This window comes from Hemiscyllium ocellatum, chromosome 13 (assembly GCF_020745735.1).
Source record: "Hemiscyllium ocellatum isolate sHemOce1 chromosome 13, sHemOce1.pat.X.cur, whole genome shotgun sequence".
Classification (NCBI taxonomy): Eukaryota; Metazoa; Chordata; class Chondrichthyes; order Orectolobiformes; family Hemiscylliidae; genus Hemiscyllium; species Hemiscyllium ocellatum.
In genome coordinates this window covers 57,021,087-57,039,287 of record NC_083413.1, presented here as the reverse complement: position 1 = coordinate 57,039,287, position 18,201 = coordinate 57,021,087, and positions in this window count along the sequence as shown.

Genomic DNA, 18,201 nt, shown 5'->3' with positions numbered 1-18,201 from the left:
TCAGAAATGGATCCAGAAAGCAGACAAGTGCATGAACTGCTAACTGTTATTGCTCATCCTCTCTACTTGTTACCCTGGTCCTTGCAAGTAATGACACCTCATTTGAAAAATAAATCAATCGCTCCATCCAATTTCCGAAAAGCAAGGAAAATACTTCAACAAATTCTCAGGATGAAGTTGCCTGTGTTACACGAAGCTTTGAATCATTACCGCAGAGAAGTAGAGCTGAGGAAAAGAAACAACCTCTGCAGAATAAATTAATGAAACTAAGAGAAATAAAAAGGCAACGGCAAACTGAAGTGAAAAGTGATCGCTGGGGATTCTGCTCAAAAGGACTGGCTGTCCTTAAGGTTGTGGATTAACAGGTATGACCAGTAAACCAACATTCACTGGCTTAGTGATGTTTAACTAAAGACATGTGCCATAATGTGCACTTTGAGATGCATACCATAATAAGCTTTGCAGTGCAGAGTGTTCAGTCTCAATATTGGTAGTAGTGTGTGCCATCCGCAAGATGCATTACAGTAACAGTCCAAGTCTTCTTCAACAACACCTTTCAGACCTCTGACCCTGCTCACCTAGAGATGGAAAAAGGATGCAGATACATGAGAACAGCAGAGAACGGCGGGTGCTGGGCGGAAGTGAAGTCAGAGCGCAAAGCCGGTTGGGAAGGTAAGTGATTGTTATTTGAGTGGGTTTGTTCTAGACCCCAGGTTCTACAAAGTAGGGCCTCCCTCCCACTCTCCTCCTCTAACCCAAATTAAAAGTCCACAGACATGACCCAAAAAGAGGGTCCAAGGAAGTTCCTGTGGATTGAAGAATGAGGCTTTAGCTCAGGAGTCTTTGACAAGGAGGTTGAGTGAAGTGATTTCGCCACATTTGAAGAGGGTGAAGACATGACTGTCAAGCTGGTTCAGTGTGCTACGTGCTTGATGTGGGAGGTCAACGACTCTGGTGTGTCTGGCTCGTATAAGTGTGGAAAGTGTGTGCACATTCAGCTACTAACAGAGCATATTGCAGCACTAATGAAAGAACTCGAGGACCTTAGGCTCATCTGAGAGAACAAGATCTTTCTGGACAAGGCCTTCAGCGAGGTTATTAGACTGACCATACCAGAAGAGAGCAGACAATGAGGAAGGCAGAGAGGAGATAGGTGCAAGAGACCCTGGGGGAAGTACCTGTCAGGAACAAGTTAATCTTTTGGAAACAGTAGAGACAGATGACACTGCCATTCCGCGAGGCGGCCAGATCTGTCAATCAAAAGTTGGCGTGGAGGTAGAGCGGAAGAGTTGGACACCACACAGAGCCGTGGTAACAGAGGACTCCATAGTGAGGGGAACTGACCAGAGTTTTTGTGGCAGCAGGCGGGACTTAAGGATGGTGTGCTGCCTTCCTGTTGCCAGGGTTAAAGACATCACAGACAGAGTGCAGGAAATCCTCAAGGACGAAGGTGAAGAGCCAGAGGTGGTGGTACATGTCGGCACAAATGATGTCGGGAAGAAGACGAGGAACATACTACGACGGGACTTCAGAGAACAAGGAAGAAGGCTGAAAAGCAGGGCGTCCAAGGTGGTTATCTCCGGTTTGCTTCCAGTTCCTCGGGGATGGTATGGCCAGAAACCGGGAGATAATGGACTTGAACGTGTGGCTGGGGAACTGGTACAGGAAGCAAGGATTTAAATTCTTGGATCACTGGGGTATGTTTTGTGGTAAGCATAAATTATACAAGAGAGACGGTTTGCACCTTAATAGGTTGGGGACCAGCATTCTGGCAGGCAGGTTTGCTACTGCAACACAGCTACATTTAAACTAAGTAGTGGGGGGGAGGGGAGAAACTGGATGTTTAAGAAGAAAATTGGAGGGAAAGTTAGAACAAGGAAAGTCAAGAAAGACAACTGTATCACTGAAGCAGAAAACTCAAAAAGGGATCATGCTGTAAGGCTGAGTGAAATAGGAGTTGATGGGAAGAGTGAGGGCAGTAACAAATTAAAAATACTATATATGAATGCACGACGCATTAGAAATAAGATGGATAAGCTTGAGGCTCTTTTGGAAATTGACAGAAACGATATTGTGGGGATAACTGAGACATGGCTTCAAGTGGACAGGGCCTGGGAAATGAATATTCAAGGCTACACGTGCTATCGTAAGGTCAGACTGACAGACAGAGGGGGTGGGGTGGCCATGTTGGTAACGGATGATATTCAGTCCCTTGCGTGGGGATACCTAGAGTCAGTATGGATAGAGCTGAGAAATTCTAAGGGTAAAAAGACCCTCTTGGGAGTTATCTACAGGCCCCCAAACAGTAGTCTGGATGTTGGATGTAAGTTGAATCAGGAGCTGAAATTGACCTGTCACAAAGATGTTACTACAGTTGTTATGGGGGATTTCAACATGCAGGTAGGCTGGGAGAATCAGGATGGTATTGGACCTCAAGAAAGAGACTTTGTGGAGTGCCTCCAAGATGTATTCTTAGAACAGCTGATGCTGGAGCCTACCAGGGAGAAGGCAATTCTGGATCTGGTATTGTGCAATGAACCAGAATTGATCAGGGACCTCGAAGTGAAGGAGCCATTGGGAAGTGGTGACCATAATACAATCAGCTTCAATCTGCAATTTGAGAGGGAGAGGGTACAATCGGAAGTGACAATATTTCAGTTGAATAAAGGGAACTATGGAGCTATGAGGGAGGAGCTAGCCAAAGTTCAATGGTTCAACCTTAGCAGGGATGACAGCGGAGGAACAATGGCAGATATTTCTGGGTATAATGCAGAAGTTCATTCCAAAAAGGAAGAAAGATCCCAGGAGGAGGCATGAGTGGCCATGGCTGATGAGGGAAGTTAAGAAACATTATAAAGTTAAAAGAGAATAAGTATAACATAGCAAAGATAAATGGGAAAACGGAGGACTGGGAAGCTTTTAAAGAACAACAGAGGATTACTAAGAAGGAACTACGCAGAGAAAAAATGAGGTACGAAGGTAGACTGGCCAAAAATATAAAGGAGGATAGTAAAAGCTTTTTTAGGTATGTAAGAGGCAAAAAAAAAGGTTAAGACTAAAATTGGGCCTTTGAAGACAGAAACAGGGGAATATATTACGGGGAACAAAGAATTGGCAGAAGAATTGAATTAGTACTTCAAATCTGTGTTCACTGGGGAAGACACAAGCAATCTCCCTGAGGTTACAGTGGCTAAAGGACCTGAACTGAAGGGAATTTATATTTGTCAGGAAATGGTGTTGGAGAGACTGTTAGGTCTGAAGGTTGATAAGTCCCCAGGGCCTGATGGTCTATATCCCAGGATACTGAAGGAGATGGCTTGAGAAATCGTGGATGCGTTGGTGATTATCTTCCAGAGTTCGATAGATTCGGGATCAGTTCCTGCGGATTAGAGGGTGGTTAATGTTGTACCACTTTTTAAGAAAGGTGGGAGAGGGAAAGCAGGAAATTATAGACCAGTTAGTCTGACCTCAGTGGTGGCAAAGATGCTGGAGTCTATTATAAAGGATGAAATTACGACACATCTGGATAGTAGTAACATGATAGGTCAGAGTCAGCATGGATTTATGAAGGGGAAATCATGCTTGACTAATCTTCTGGAGTGTTTTGAGGATGTAACTGAAGATGTAGTGTACCTGGACTTTCAGAAAGCTTTTGATAACGTCCCACATAGGAGGTTAGTGAGCAAAATTAGGGCACTTGGTATTGGGGGCAAAGTACTGACTTGGATTGAAAGTTGTTTGGCTGACAGGAAACAAAGAGTAGTGATAAACGGCTCCATTTCGGAATGGCAGGCAGTGACCAGTGTTGGGACCGTAGCTTTTTACTATATATATTAATGATATAGAAGATGGTATTAGTAATAACATTAGCAAATTTGCTGATGATACAAAGCTGGGTGGCAGGGTGAAATGTGAGGAGGATGTTAGGAGATTACAGGGTAACCTGGACAGGTTAGGTGAGTGGTCAGATGCATGGCAGATGCAGTTTAATGTGGATAAATGTGTGCTTATCCACTTTGGTGGCAAGAACAGGAAGGCAGATTACTACCTAAATGGAATCAATTTAGGTAAAGGGGCAGTACAGAGAGATCTGGATGTTCTTGTACACCAGTCAATGAAGGTAAGCATGCAGGTACAGCAGGTAGTGAAGAAGGCTAATAGCATACTGGCCTTCATAACAAGAGGGATTGAGTATAGAAGCAAAGAAGTTCTTCTGCAGCTGTACAGGGCCCTGGTGAGACCATACCTGGGGTGTTGTGTGCAGTTCTGATCTCCAATTTGAGGAAAGGCATTCTGGCTATTGAGGGAGTGCAGCGTAGGTTCATGAGGTCAATTCCTGGAATGGCAGGACTACCTTACGCTGAAAGACTGGAGCGACTAGGCTTGTATACCCTTGAGTTTAGAAGACTGAGAGGGGATCTGATTGAGACATATAAGATTATTAAAGGATTGGACACTCTGGAGGCAGGAAACCTGTTTCCGCTGATGGGTGAGTGCTGAACCAGAGAACACAGCTTAAAAATACGGGGTAGACCATTTTAAGACAGAGATGAGGAGAAACTTCTTCACCCAGAGAATGGTGGCTATGTGGAATGCTCTTCCCCAGAGGGCAGTGGCGGCCCAGTCTCTGGATTCATTTAAGAAAGAGTTGGATAGAGCTCTCAAGGATAGTGATATCAAGTGTTATGGAGATAAGGCAGGAACAGGATACTGATTAACGATGATCAGCCATGATCATATTGAATGGTGGTGCAGGCTCGAAGGGCAGAATGGCCTATTCCTGCACCTATTGTCTATTGTCTATAACACCACCACATTTAAATCATACGTGGGTCAGAATCATTGAGCCTCCTCTCTAATTGTGTTGTGGCAGTACCTTTGTCACAGGAACTGCTGTGGCACAGTAAGGTGGTTCGCCATCATGTTCAGGATCGATTACAGATGGACAATAAATGATGGCCTTGAAGGCATCATCCCCATTCTGTGATTAAATAAAAGTAAACTGCTTTTCCATGCAGAATGACTAAACTGAGGTGACTTCGGCTATGGATACCTTAATGATTGTGATCACTGAGCTGGAGACAGTTTCTTTGCTCGAGGCTGATTGGGCGCCACTAAACTGCTGAGAGCAGGGTCCCATTAAATTTCTTGTGTTTACAGCTTAGCTGCTGTTAGCTGCTTTGTAAAGTGAATCAGTTGGCTTCCCGGAAATCATATTCTCAAACCTCTTTCAGTGTTGAGGGAGGAGGTAAAAATAAGCTGGTATAAATATGGAAGTGCTTCTCTGTTATCGGCTTTTTGAGTTAAGAGCTGGGATGGATTATCAGCTTCATAAACAGAAATTGCTGAAAAATCTCAGTAGGTCTGGCAGTTTCTGTGGAGAGAAAGTAGAGTTAGATTCTGAAGAAGGGTCATTGAACCTGAAATGTTAAGTCTAATTTTTCTCCACAGAAGCTACTAGGACCTACTGGATTTTTCCACCAATTTCTGCTTATGTTTCTGATTTCCAGTAACTGTAGTTTCAGGGGTTTTTTTGGATTTTCAGTTTGCTGTCCAGCTATAAAACTAGGGTTCTAGATTGGCCACTATTGTAGGAAGAAACCAGTCCTCAACTTTCACGATTCAATGTGGTAAGTTAGAAATCTAGATTCTAAACATTTGCTAGTTGTTTTTCAAAATGATAGGTAATAAATAAATGGATGTTAGCTGCTTATTCTGTGGATACTTTGAGTGGATAAGCCACCAGCCTGTCCCTCAGCTGTTGTATTGCTCATTGTTTGCATGTGTCATCCTTTTATAGTCATTCATCCTGGCAAATAATGCCTCACTTGAAACAAAATCATCTTCCATTTTCCTAAAAACAAGGGAAATACTTAAACAAATGCTTGGAGTGAAGTTGGTTACATCAGACAAAGGTTCGAATTGCTCGAGTGGAGAAATATTGATGAAGAAAAGAAATGACCACCACTCCAACATATAGAAAGGTGAAAAAAAATGAAGTCAAACTGGAGTGAAATGAGTGGCCCGGTGGCTCAGTGGTTAGCACTGCTGCCTCACAGTGCCAGGGACCTGGTCAATTCTAGCCTCAGGCGATTGACTGTGTGGAGTTTGCACATGCTCCCTGTGTCTGTGTGGGTTTCCTCCTGGTGCTCCGGTTTCCTCTCTCAGTCCAGAGAGGTGCAGGTTAGGTGAATTGGCCACGCTAAGTTGCCCATTGTGTTTGGAGATAAGTAGGGTAGGTGCATTAGTCAGGGGTAAATATAGGGTAGGGGAATGGGTCTGGGTGGGTTACTCTTCGAAGGGTCGGTGTGAACTTGTTCTGCCAAATGGCCTGTTTCCACACTGTAGGGATTCTATTCTATGAGAGGTGATCACTGAGAACTCTTTGAAAAGAATTTGCAGTTGTTTTCAAGAACATAACCACCCTGCTCTTCAGTAGCAGCTCCTTACCACTTGATGGTTTGTGTTCCTTTGGAGTACAAAGTGAGTCTTCTACTGCAGATTAGCAGAAGGTGAATTCTGCCCCAATTCCCATATTGCTGTCTGTTCAGGGACAATGCCTCTCTGTACACATCTGTATGGTTGTACACACCAGATTCTGATAGGAGGGAAGGAAATCTGCCAATTCTCACCTGGTTTGTCCAACTTGTGACTGCAGACCCACAGCATTGTGCTTGGTATATAAATGCTCTCTGGGGACGAGTCAGATCAACTTCTTCACCTTGTGTTGTGTCATATTTGATAAGCACTGTATGCTTTAAGGTGATAGTGAACTGTGGTACAACTTATGTGATCAGCAATGTTTTATTGCTGCTGAGTACTTAAAAAGATAATGGATCCACTACGCATAAATGAGTTTGGAATTATTCTCCAGCATAAATTTTCAGCACTATTGGTTATGAGCGAATTTGCTTGGCCTCTTTATGCAGCCCATTCTGTTGCTGTCTGAGGAAGAACTTGACTGAAGACTTGGAAGTGGACCGTGATGTGAATTCTATTCATGGATAAATGGCAGTATAGTTAGCTTCAAAATGAAAAAGAAATATTTAAGATTTGTGGATCATTGTTGATTAATAACATGAACTGTTGATTTAATTTACTCATCCACTTTTATTTCCATATTTTGTAAAATAGAAATGTGCCCTTCAACCCTTTTCTCTTAACTCAGAATATTCTATGCCATTTGATTTAGTTTTTGATCTTTTATGACCTTTCTTCTTGCAATGAATATTTCTAGCTACTGATATCGTGATAGGCTGCCCTCCATGACTAGGGTAATGAAAATGGACTTTACAATTGAAGTTTATTTCCTGTTTATGGAGAGTGCCTTATCACCAGCGATTTTATAGATCAAGTTCTGCTGCAGTTCCAATGCTACTCTATTCTTTTTCAATTTTCATGCTTGATTTGACAATTATGTATTTATACAGCTATTTCATAACAACTCCACTACAGATGATCTGTGTCAGGTCTGTTTAAAAACAAAATTGCTTCTGATGTTTGTCCATAATGCACTCTGGATACAAACTGTGTTGCTACTGGAGTAGTGAAAGCCCTTATCCATAAATAAACACTGAGCCACTTCATATGTGGAATAAGTGGAGTGATCCTGTTTATCCTGTTATTAATTATTGTAATTTAAAAGTCAGGAGGAGATAAAGGACACTAAACTGAAAACACTTGCATTATCCACTCAAAACAGGGGAAAAAAAGGGATGAAAAAGCCATAACACAAAAGAACATTTGTGTTTCTGATGAGCAAACTACAAATGAGAATGAGGAACAGACAAAATGATAGTGTATTTGTTATTCTAGGGTTTTTTGGGGGGAAAAATAACATCAATCTCTTTTATTATCTTCTGACATACAATGCAGTGCCATCTGGTGCTTGCACAATGAGGAAGATTAGAATTTAGACAGGGGAGTAAATCTTCCTGACAAATCGTCAGTTTAAACATGTTTAGGTAAGAAGCGAGAAAACTCATGTATCATTGTTGGTGGGGCTTCAGATGTTTCGAAGCTCATCATCACAGCCACAGCAGTTCTTGGTGAACTTGATATCATATTGCATTTCTGAGCCGAGTGGCAGGTCTCAATGGTATTGTGATGGATTCCAGTGGTTATGTTGTGGGATGCACCATCAGTCACAGACATGCTGACAGGAAGTGCCCTAAGATTAGAACTATGATTTCCTCAGTAAAAGGAGCAAAGCAACAAAAGTCTGAAAGGTAGAGGTGTAGCATGGGAGTTCTCAGAATGAAAAGGAAAGCTGTGAGAGGGACCTTAATTGAGAAAGTGAAGTAGGGCAATACAATTTCCAAGAAGCCATTGGAATAGAGAAAACATCTTGACCAAATTAATATCAAAAGCTTCACCTGGGGAAAAGTCAAACCTGCTATAAATAGTTCTGAGTCTCAAAGCTGCCCAGTCAGAATCTGACTCATGATATATTAGAGCACAACATTAAAGTGCTAATTACACTAATTGGAGCTAAGTGTCTGGCACATCACCAAAGATGTGTAATTGCTGAACCAAAGTGAAGAATTGGAAACTGAATGATACAACCAGGGAAACTAATGGTTGGGGGTACATTTCAAGCAAAGGAGCAGATAATAGAAATGAAAGAAGCTGACTTGATAAATAAATTGCAATTGAGTCATAACAGATTTGTAACATAAATTGAAATAGTTAGAATCTGGATCATTGTATTGTGTGTTGCATCTTGACTTCTTTATACTCTTAATAAAGGTGTCAGGGAAAATAAAACATAACTTTTCCAGACACTTTGTAGGCCAGGTAATGTCATGTGGACTAGTGATAGTAAACTCAGGAACAACTAAAGTTTGAAGCTGATACCTTGGGGATGTAACACAGATTGGTAAAATCCTCAGAACTACACTCATTTCATCACTGTAGCTTCACTGAAATTGTGGCTGATAATGGATTTCTGCTAGACTATCTGTGATAATAATGTGGTATTCTGACAAGAATTTTAACAGACTTGTCCAGACTTAGCCTCCTTCTACTCCATACTCCCAGGTTTAAACTTGGGATTCCATTGTCAACCTGCTATTCCACATTTTTAGGATTTATCTGACCTCTGAACTTGTTTTCTGTTCTGTCTTATTTAGGATTTACACATTAGTGCATTCCTCTCCTTATTCCTTCTCCCAAAATAATCACTCTTCTGCCATCTCGAAGAAATTTCATTTGATATATATCAGTCCAGCCTATCTGTATTCTCCTAAAATTACTCAGAATAATTTCCACAGTTAACTAGCATCTCTAGTTACCTGCAAATGTTAATTGCTTTCTATATATGTTTCTCTGTTCCCTTTAATGCAGTGTATGGGGACTTTATTAGCAGGCTTTGCATGCAGAACTTGGAGAGCTCCGCGGTGCCTCTAGAGGAATTGACCTTCCTTGCTACTGTTTTATAGTGTATCATTAGATTGTTGAAATGGTTTGGAAATGCAGCATGAAGTGAAGCAGATCTCAGGACCATTAATATGTCTGGTCTGACAGGTTCATTTGCAGTGCTGTTAGCTTGGTGTGATGCAAAGGGCCTTACGACTAGTGAATTTATTGAGGTTGCGCTTTCAAGAGTTCAGATCATGGAGGGAAAAATGAATTACAATTGGAGCAAATGGTTAGGAATGCTAAGAATGCTGATACATAAGGCTAGTATGATGATTTACAATAAAGTGTCAGAGTTTCAATTGCCATTCAGAATAGTGGGGGAAAACTATCAATGTCACAGAGTCATAATTTGATTGTGGTGTTGAGGAAACTGCCATTTTTGGAGTGCTACCGTCAGAAATGGAGTGGAAGTGGAAGAAGACTGAATGCATGTTTTAGCTTTTCAGTCACATGAACATTACTCCCTTCTGAAGTTGGCTTAACCAAGACTGAGGGTCTGGTCTAGGTATAAGTATCTCTTCCTGTGAGTTTGGTTGCTGGGGATGAGAAATAGCATGCCCCTGTAGGATTGAAATCCCTTAAGCAGCTTGGGGGGGGAACATGTGTACTGAATAGTAGCTTTGAACGCTGCCTCAGAAGGTGGTGAAGGCAGGGTCATTGAATATTTTAAGGCTGAGGTAAATGGATCTTATAGGCAAGGCGGTCAAAGTTATCAGAAGTAGATGGGAATATGGAATTGAAAACATTAACAAATGCGGGTACAGTTACAACATTTAAAAGATGTTTTGATAGGTACATGAATAAGAAATGTTTGGAGGGACATGGACCATATGCTGGTAGTAGGACTGGTTTAGTTTGGGATAATGGTCGGCATGGACTTGTATCTGTACTGTATGCCTCTCTGACTCTTTTAGCCATAATCGTATTGAATGGTGGAACATGCTCAACAGACTAAATGACATATTTGTAAGTTAGATTTGTGAATAAACTTAAATGTCTTTGCATTCTACAGGAAACCATAGGACCTCAGGTTCTCTGCAGGTAAACCAATATTGATGGGTTAAGTGTGACAGAGCAGAAGGGTTTGTGTGGGTAAGGCCTCCAAAAATATTTTGTTGAGCCCTTCATTGTGTCCAGTTTGACATGGTCAGGTTTTCTTGTGGGCAGGGTTTGTTATTGGCATAGTTAATCACTGCTTGAAGTTTACATGCTAAATTCTGTGATTATGCTTTAACCTGTGCTTTGTAAGTGCCTGATTAATGCAATTGCTGCTTGAAGGATCTCACATCACTTCACTCACAAGTACAGACTGTTCCCTCAGCCTATCAATCCAGGTGAGCCCCAGACTTTCATGTTCCTTTCTTTGTTGCACTCCCTGGCGATACCATCATGTTTGAGCTTCTACACATTCCACCTGACACTTCTTAAACGTAAGTTGGTATCTCTTCACTTTACCCCCTGCCCCTCAGACCTACAGCTTGGATATGCCAACTGCCGTGATGTAGTCCCATCAGTACTAGGGTGATGGTGGCACTCGATAACCTTCCCCATCTCCATACCATGACATGAAACAAAGATCAGCAGGTGCTGAATATATGAAGCAAAAACAGAAATTGCTGGCAGCATCTGTGGAGAAAAAGCAGACTTAATGTGACCCTTCTTCAGAACCATCACAGCAGTGTTCCCTGATAACCTGCTTTGGCTTTCAGTGAACAGACTCCCAGGATTTACCATGGCCCATACACCTGACCAACTTAGAATGGAAGTCCTGACTAAAGTATGACCAGGCCCTGACTGATTTCTGTGCAGTTCCCTGACTGACTTACCACTTCCCTGGACTGATTGCATTGGACTTTGCAGGTTAAATATTGCCCATTCTCTTGACAGTAATGATATGAAGCCCTGACCCCGACTGCCCCAAACCTAAAGCTCTGGTGAGAGATCAGATGATGCACTTAACTGATTGTGGTAACAAACCCTGATTGATGACAGTCCTTCATGACTTGACTGAGGACTATACTGCTCAGACTGAGATGTGGCCATTTGCTTGAAATAAGTTCAGTCTGTTTGTCAGATAAGCTGTTGGCACATGTTGTAGATGGCCTGTTGATATTTTGTGACATCTTACAGCCATCTACCACCTTGACTGATCACTGTTGGCAAACAAAACAAGCTGCCTAGCTTTGTCTGTATTGATATGAGGCAAGATAAAAACACTGTGAGCCTACAAGTTCTGAATGATGCACAACGTGCCTAAACATGGTAGAGACTCAGTGAGAATCCAAGTAAGTGCAAAGTGAGTAGGTGTGAAGAAAGCAAGTGAAGAGCCTGTTCAAATGTTTGAGACAGGTACATATCCTTGCATGCACAGCAGCCTGGCAATAACATTGCAATTAAAGGTCTCAGACAGATCCAAAGTGCAATGGTGTTCAACTGATGAACTGTTGTAATAGAGTTGGAGCTGTGCCATGATGATGTGGTGAAGCTGGTGTGAGTCTGTGAAGTGTGGTGTGCAGCATGCCCTGAGATGTTGGAAAGCTGCTGACCAAGATCATGCCCACAGGAATAAACAATGAGTTTAGGTTCCTGCTCAGATTTTCACATTGTCATCTAGTTTTTGCTGCTGAGAAAATAACAACATGCACAACGATGAGGTGAGAATAGGTAATAATGAGATGTCCCCAATTTGCTGTTTAAGCCTTAGGTGAAAAATTGGAATTTGTTTCCATAATGCCATTTTTCCAATCTTGCTGTATTTTCACAACTGACCCGTCATTACCCATGCTGTTCAGTGCCTTTGAAAGTTCTGCTCTAGATATATGTGACTTGTCATTTTGGAGAGCTCTTTTCAAAGGATCAACAACAAGACAAGAGGCTGCCTGGCTGCCTTCTGTGCTGTTTCATTCTATGATTTTAGGCATAAAATCTGTCAGACAAGTGATTTGTTATCTTGGGGTCAGATCAGCAGAGCTCACCTATCATTCCAAACTAGCTGCAGTCTTTCAGAGAGAACTTTGTTTGATAGTCTGACATTTTATTTAAAGGCACTAAAAGCTGATGTAGCCATCTCATTCAACAGCCAAGAATGTTACACTGCCCCAGGATGACTAACCTTCCAGCTGAAGGATGATTAGTGGGAAATTTGCAGAGTTTGGGAAAAAAATTTTGGCAGGCATCAGCCTGTGGCACATTCCCAAAAATAAGTCAGAGCTGCCCTAAGTTTCCTTGAGTGCACAGGATCACCTTGACTTGACAAATATTGGGAAACTTCAGAAGTCCGAGCACCAATCTTTAAAGTAACCTGACTTATTTTCTATTATCTAAATTAATTGAGGGCAATCTATTAGCTACTTCATAGCTGTATGCACTATGCAACTATGCTGTATGCAACGCGTCCATTTTACTGTTGGCCAGGCAATGCATTACATCTGACCCATATAACATTCTTGGTGAGTCTAAGGTGAGCTCTCTGTTTTACTTGTGAGAAAATGAACTTCATAATTTACATGTGCTTCTGATGCTCAAGTAGTGGGCCATTCATATAAGGAATATTTTCTGGCCTGCTTCCAAGAATTATTCAGCAGCTCGTTTAATAATGGTGCACTTGTTTCCTCCTCGAATGTCTCTCTGGTGACTTAATTACAGCAGGTCATTTAAAGCTGTGATGACCCCTTTCAGGTTATTCAATGGATAGACAATGAGTCAGGATATGGACTAGCTTCTTTGATTTTCAAACGTTATGCCCCAGGTTAGTAAGAATAGGAGCAAAGCGCAATTATTGTTCTTGCACTGACAGGAGTTGTACTGTTTGATATAAACTATTCTGAACTGTACGTAGAGTCATGGACTCATTCAGCATAGAAACAGATCCTTTGGTCCAATCAATCCATGCCAAATATATTCCCAAATTAGACTAGTCCCACTTGCCTGCTCCTGGCCCACATTCCTCCAAACCTTTCTGGTTCATATATCTATCTAAATGTGTTTTTAAACATTGTAATTGTGCCCACCTTCACCACTTTCTCAGGAAGTTCATTCCACATGGGAATCACCGTCAATGTAATAAAAACATTTGCCCAGCTGAATAGTTCCTCCTGTCTAAACTTGATGACTATATGCACATTCCTGTTTCTTCTAGCAACATGAGGAAGGAATGCAACCAGTAATTATTTTTATCCTACAAAATTTTTGAATGTTAAATTTAACAATATTTAATTCTGCTACTACTTCGCAAGTTGGGATGTATGTCTCCAATACTGAGGAAGTAATTAAGTGATTAATCACTAGATAATCAAATGTGCACTATGCATCTATTTTACGTTTCCCGTTAATAGTTACTTTAGATGAAGCAGCAGTACCAGAAATGTGTCCAAACTAAATTTATGTTTTGGTAGTTCAGGATATCTATTTAGTTAAAAATCACACAACACCAGGTTATAGTCCAACAGGTTTAACTGGAAGCACACTAGCTATCGGAGTGCCGCTCCATCATCAGGTGGTTGATGAAGGAGCTGCACTCCGAAAGCTCATACTTACAGTTAAACCAGTTGGACTATAACCCGGTGTTGTGTGATTTTTAATTTTGTACACTCCAGTCCAACACCGGAATCTCCAAATCAGGATGTTTATGACAAAGTAAATGTGAGTTGATTACTCAGCATGTTTGCTCCACTGAAAGTTGAGCTTGTTGATGCAGTGGGAAGTAAAGCCCCTCATCAAGGATTGGTTCCTGTTAACACTGGTAGTCCGTGCTGATTTGTTAGGAGTGCCACATTTGGATGGAGAAGCCTGATATCCTGCTTCTTTTCATTATCCAACAAATATTGTCGTAAATGAACACCGGTAGCCAAGCAAAATGCTTTTTCATTATCCCCTTGCATCTCATCAGGAAATTGTTTTGTTTCCACAGTCTACATTTCTTGCTGCCTCTTATGACTGGTCAGTTCAAGCAAATAGAGCAATGCCTCTCTGAAGTGGTGGAACACCCAAACACATCACCCCAAAGAGGATTTGTGATATCCAAAAATGGACATCATTGCTTACTATGACTAGATCATCAGTTCTCTGCCTGAAGGGAGGTCCAACCCACAGCACTAAGACCTCCAGCATGCCAGGAAGAAATGGGAATACAACCTTATCCTGTGGCACTAATTTGATTCACACCAGCATTCAGCCATCAGAGCTAACCATTACAATAATGATCGCCACATTCTGTGGAGATGTTGTCAATCTGTACAATTTCTATCACCTTGCACCACTGGAAAATGATTGACAATTTCTCAATTTTTGTTTAGTGACCACTTATTGACTTGTCAATCTTCCACAGTACTTTATTGTGGTTTTCACTTTGACAATTCCCTCGGTTATGTTCATTTTTGTATCCAGTACTTAGCCAGTGTTTTTGAGTGCAATTGAGATACTACTTCTCATGATTAATAAAGGCCCTTGAAATGTGTGAGGTGTTTCAAAATCTAAAACATGTTATGTCAGTAGGCTCGTTAAATAAAGTTGTGAGATTAAAGGGGCATTGACAGGATGAATGGACAATGGGCTGAGACAGGAGACAGTGAATAGTTGCTTCATAGACTGGTGTGAACTGTACACAGTGCCATTCCCGGGGAGGTCCAGGGACAGAAACCCCTGGTGCCTGCCCAGGACGCTGCCTCTCTGCAGGGTGGTCAACAAATATTACTGCTGCCACATCCCACTGCATTGGTTCTGTCTCAGCTACAAAATAACCTGAAGGAGGGCGGTGTTGATCTCTGCCATTGTTCGGTTAGTTTCAGGAGTTCTGTGAAGATATTAATTTGATTCACACAATCATCATTCTTTGTGAGCTTTGCCTCCTGAGTGTACTTAATATTGCCCTTGGTAAGTATTTCACCTCACAATGCTCTCCCCCAGCCTCCTCCCCAACCACCATGTACCATGGAACTCTGCATCCTATGTGGCTTTAGAGGACCACCCTGACAAGTACATGGAGACAGTGTGGAGGGTAATTAAAGGATGTCAGTGCACTTTGCCATGGATAGTATTCAGCTTCTCTTCAGTGAGGTTGCAGCAGAACCATTCTATGTTGCCTTGGTCTGATGGAGCTGCTTGAAACCCCTACCTGTAACACCCCCTTTCCCTCCTCATTGCCAGGCAGACCAGCTGGGTCTTCCAACTGGATTCCTTGTCAGAATTGGCCTGCAGCAAAATAGGGCTTTATATAATTGAATGCATCCCCCTTCCTAATAGACTCTCATTTACCTCCTCTACCTTGTTCCTTTATCTGTCCCCAAATCTAAAATGGTTAAGGGGATAGATTGTTGATCCCATTGTTCTCCAAGGTCAATAATGCCCTGTTACCCTCACCAATGCACTTGAATTTCCAGAAAGGTATTGAGCAAAGTATGTTTGAGCTGGAGATTGAGGGAAAATGTCTAACATATTGGGCAGAGAGTCTTAGCAACAGGACCTGGATGACTTCAACACAGAATTGTTCAGATGTGTAAATCGTGGCACTGTATTAAACAAAAAAACAACAGAGGTTCAGCTTAGTGAAATACTATGAGTGAATGCTTATGTTATAGCTCCTTGACATTTTTGAAGTTTTGAAAAGTGCACGGTATAAGAATTAAGACAATTTGAAGGCTATATGGAAAGAGGAAATGAATGGGACTAATTGAATGGCTCTTTTGAAGAGCTGGCATGACCTTATCTGTAGCATTTTATTATGCAAAGATTTCCATTTGAGTTAATAATGGTTATGCCAATTTTCTCTTCCTTCCTAGCTTTTGTGTTAGTTGCTGTGAGTACTCAGGATGTTAGGTAGAAAACAGTAAACTACTTTTATATTCTGATGACCCACGTGCATTGAATGTTCATTTAAGTACTGAAAACTGGAATATTAAGAGGAAGAGGTTATGCAAATTGAAAGAAGAGACAGAATTAGATTTGTGTACAAATATTTCCAGTTTGCAATAATTACATTTGTATTTTTACGTTCCATGATGTGCATAATGGATAAGGTTTTTGGAATTGTAACAGTATAAGCAATTATTTAGGTCAATGATAGTACATCAATATGTGATTCATTATGACAACACAACTTAATTACTTAAGTAATGTGCACAGATATTAACCTGTACCCAGAGACTTCAATTAATCACTCATTATCATCTAAAAATAGGTTACAGCTGCATTATGATCAATTGAAGAATATACTTGATGTGTCATGCAAATCTTTGCAAGAAAAGGCTCAAAAGGTTTGTATTTGAAATTATATGGCATTTGTTCATTATAGATAGCTAATAGAAAAAACAAAATTACCAAATGTACAGCAATCGGGATAATAAATTTGACTTTCATCTAACCCACCCAGTCAATGGAATGTAATATCAGAGTAAAATGTGTTTGACCTGTCTCTGTCCCATTCTCAAGTTACATACCTTCTTCTCAAACCTGCACCATTACCCCTGGAGTCTCAAGGATTTTTCCTTGACTCCCTCCACTCTCTGATCCACATTCAGTTCCTCAGTAACATCATTTGAAATCACTTTGTCAAATCCCACATATACACTGATGACACCTCCTTTAGCTGCTGGCCCATGCCAGTGCTCTTCTACCACATCTGTTTATCCAATATCCACTACTGAATGAACAGCAATTTCCTCCAACTGAATATTGATTTAGTCTTCCATTCCCTGGCCACTAACTCCAATTTTCTCCTTAGCAGCTGTCTGTGGTTGAAATAGACCGTTCATAGCCTGGATTGTGTATTTGACCTTCAATTAGCTTTTGACCATATTTCTGCTCAGTCACTGAAACTGTACATTTTCACATCAGTAGCCTTGTCCAACTCTGTCCTTTCCTTCTTCATCTGCTGCAAACCTTATGATACCATGAGACCTAGCCATTTTATTGTGCTCCTTTAACCCTCCCTACCTTTACCTTCCATAAAATTGAGCTCTTCCAAACTCTGTTGCATGTATTCTAACTTTCACTAAGTTCCTTTCTGCTGTTTGTCCCTGTACTTGCTAACTCAGATTGGCTGTCGATCTGGTTTGATCCAGTGCATAGTTCTTCTTGCTTTCAAATACCCGATGTGGCCACACCCCCATTTCTCCACTGTAGTCATCTCTAGCCTTTTACTTTGAAAGCAATGGGCACTAAACTCTGTAACTCCTTTCCAAATGACTCTGTTTCTCTACCTCTGTCTCATCCTTTCAAGACACTTCTTTAAATCGACCTTTTTGATCAAGGTTTTGGTCCTCTGTACCAAAATGGGTCCGATCTTCTTAATCTGTTAGAGGCTTCTCGAGATGCAGATGGCTATGTAGATAACAGGTAGCTGCCTTGGGAAAGCTCCCTGATGCATTCCTGCATTCAGGATCCATGAACATATCAAATTAAGTCAGAGTAAAGTCATTGTATAGTTAAATTGAAGGTTTAGATTAGATTCTCTACAGTGTGGAAACAGGCCCTTCGACCCAGCAAGTCCACACCGACTCTCCGAAGAGCAACCCACCCAAACCCATTCCCCTACATGGCCAACTCACCTGACCTGCACATCTTTGGATTGTGGGAGGAAACTGGAGTACCCGGAGGAACCCCACGCAGATACGAGGAGAATGAACAAGCTCCACACAGGTGGTTGCCTGAGGCGGGAATTGAATCAAGGTCCCTGGCACTGTGAGGCAGCAGTGCTAACCACTGAGCCACCATGACATCCCCTAAATGTTGTGTGTAATGTCTCACTAGACCCGAGATTGCAGAAAATGACACTGATGAGTAGAT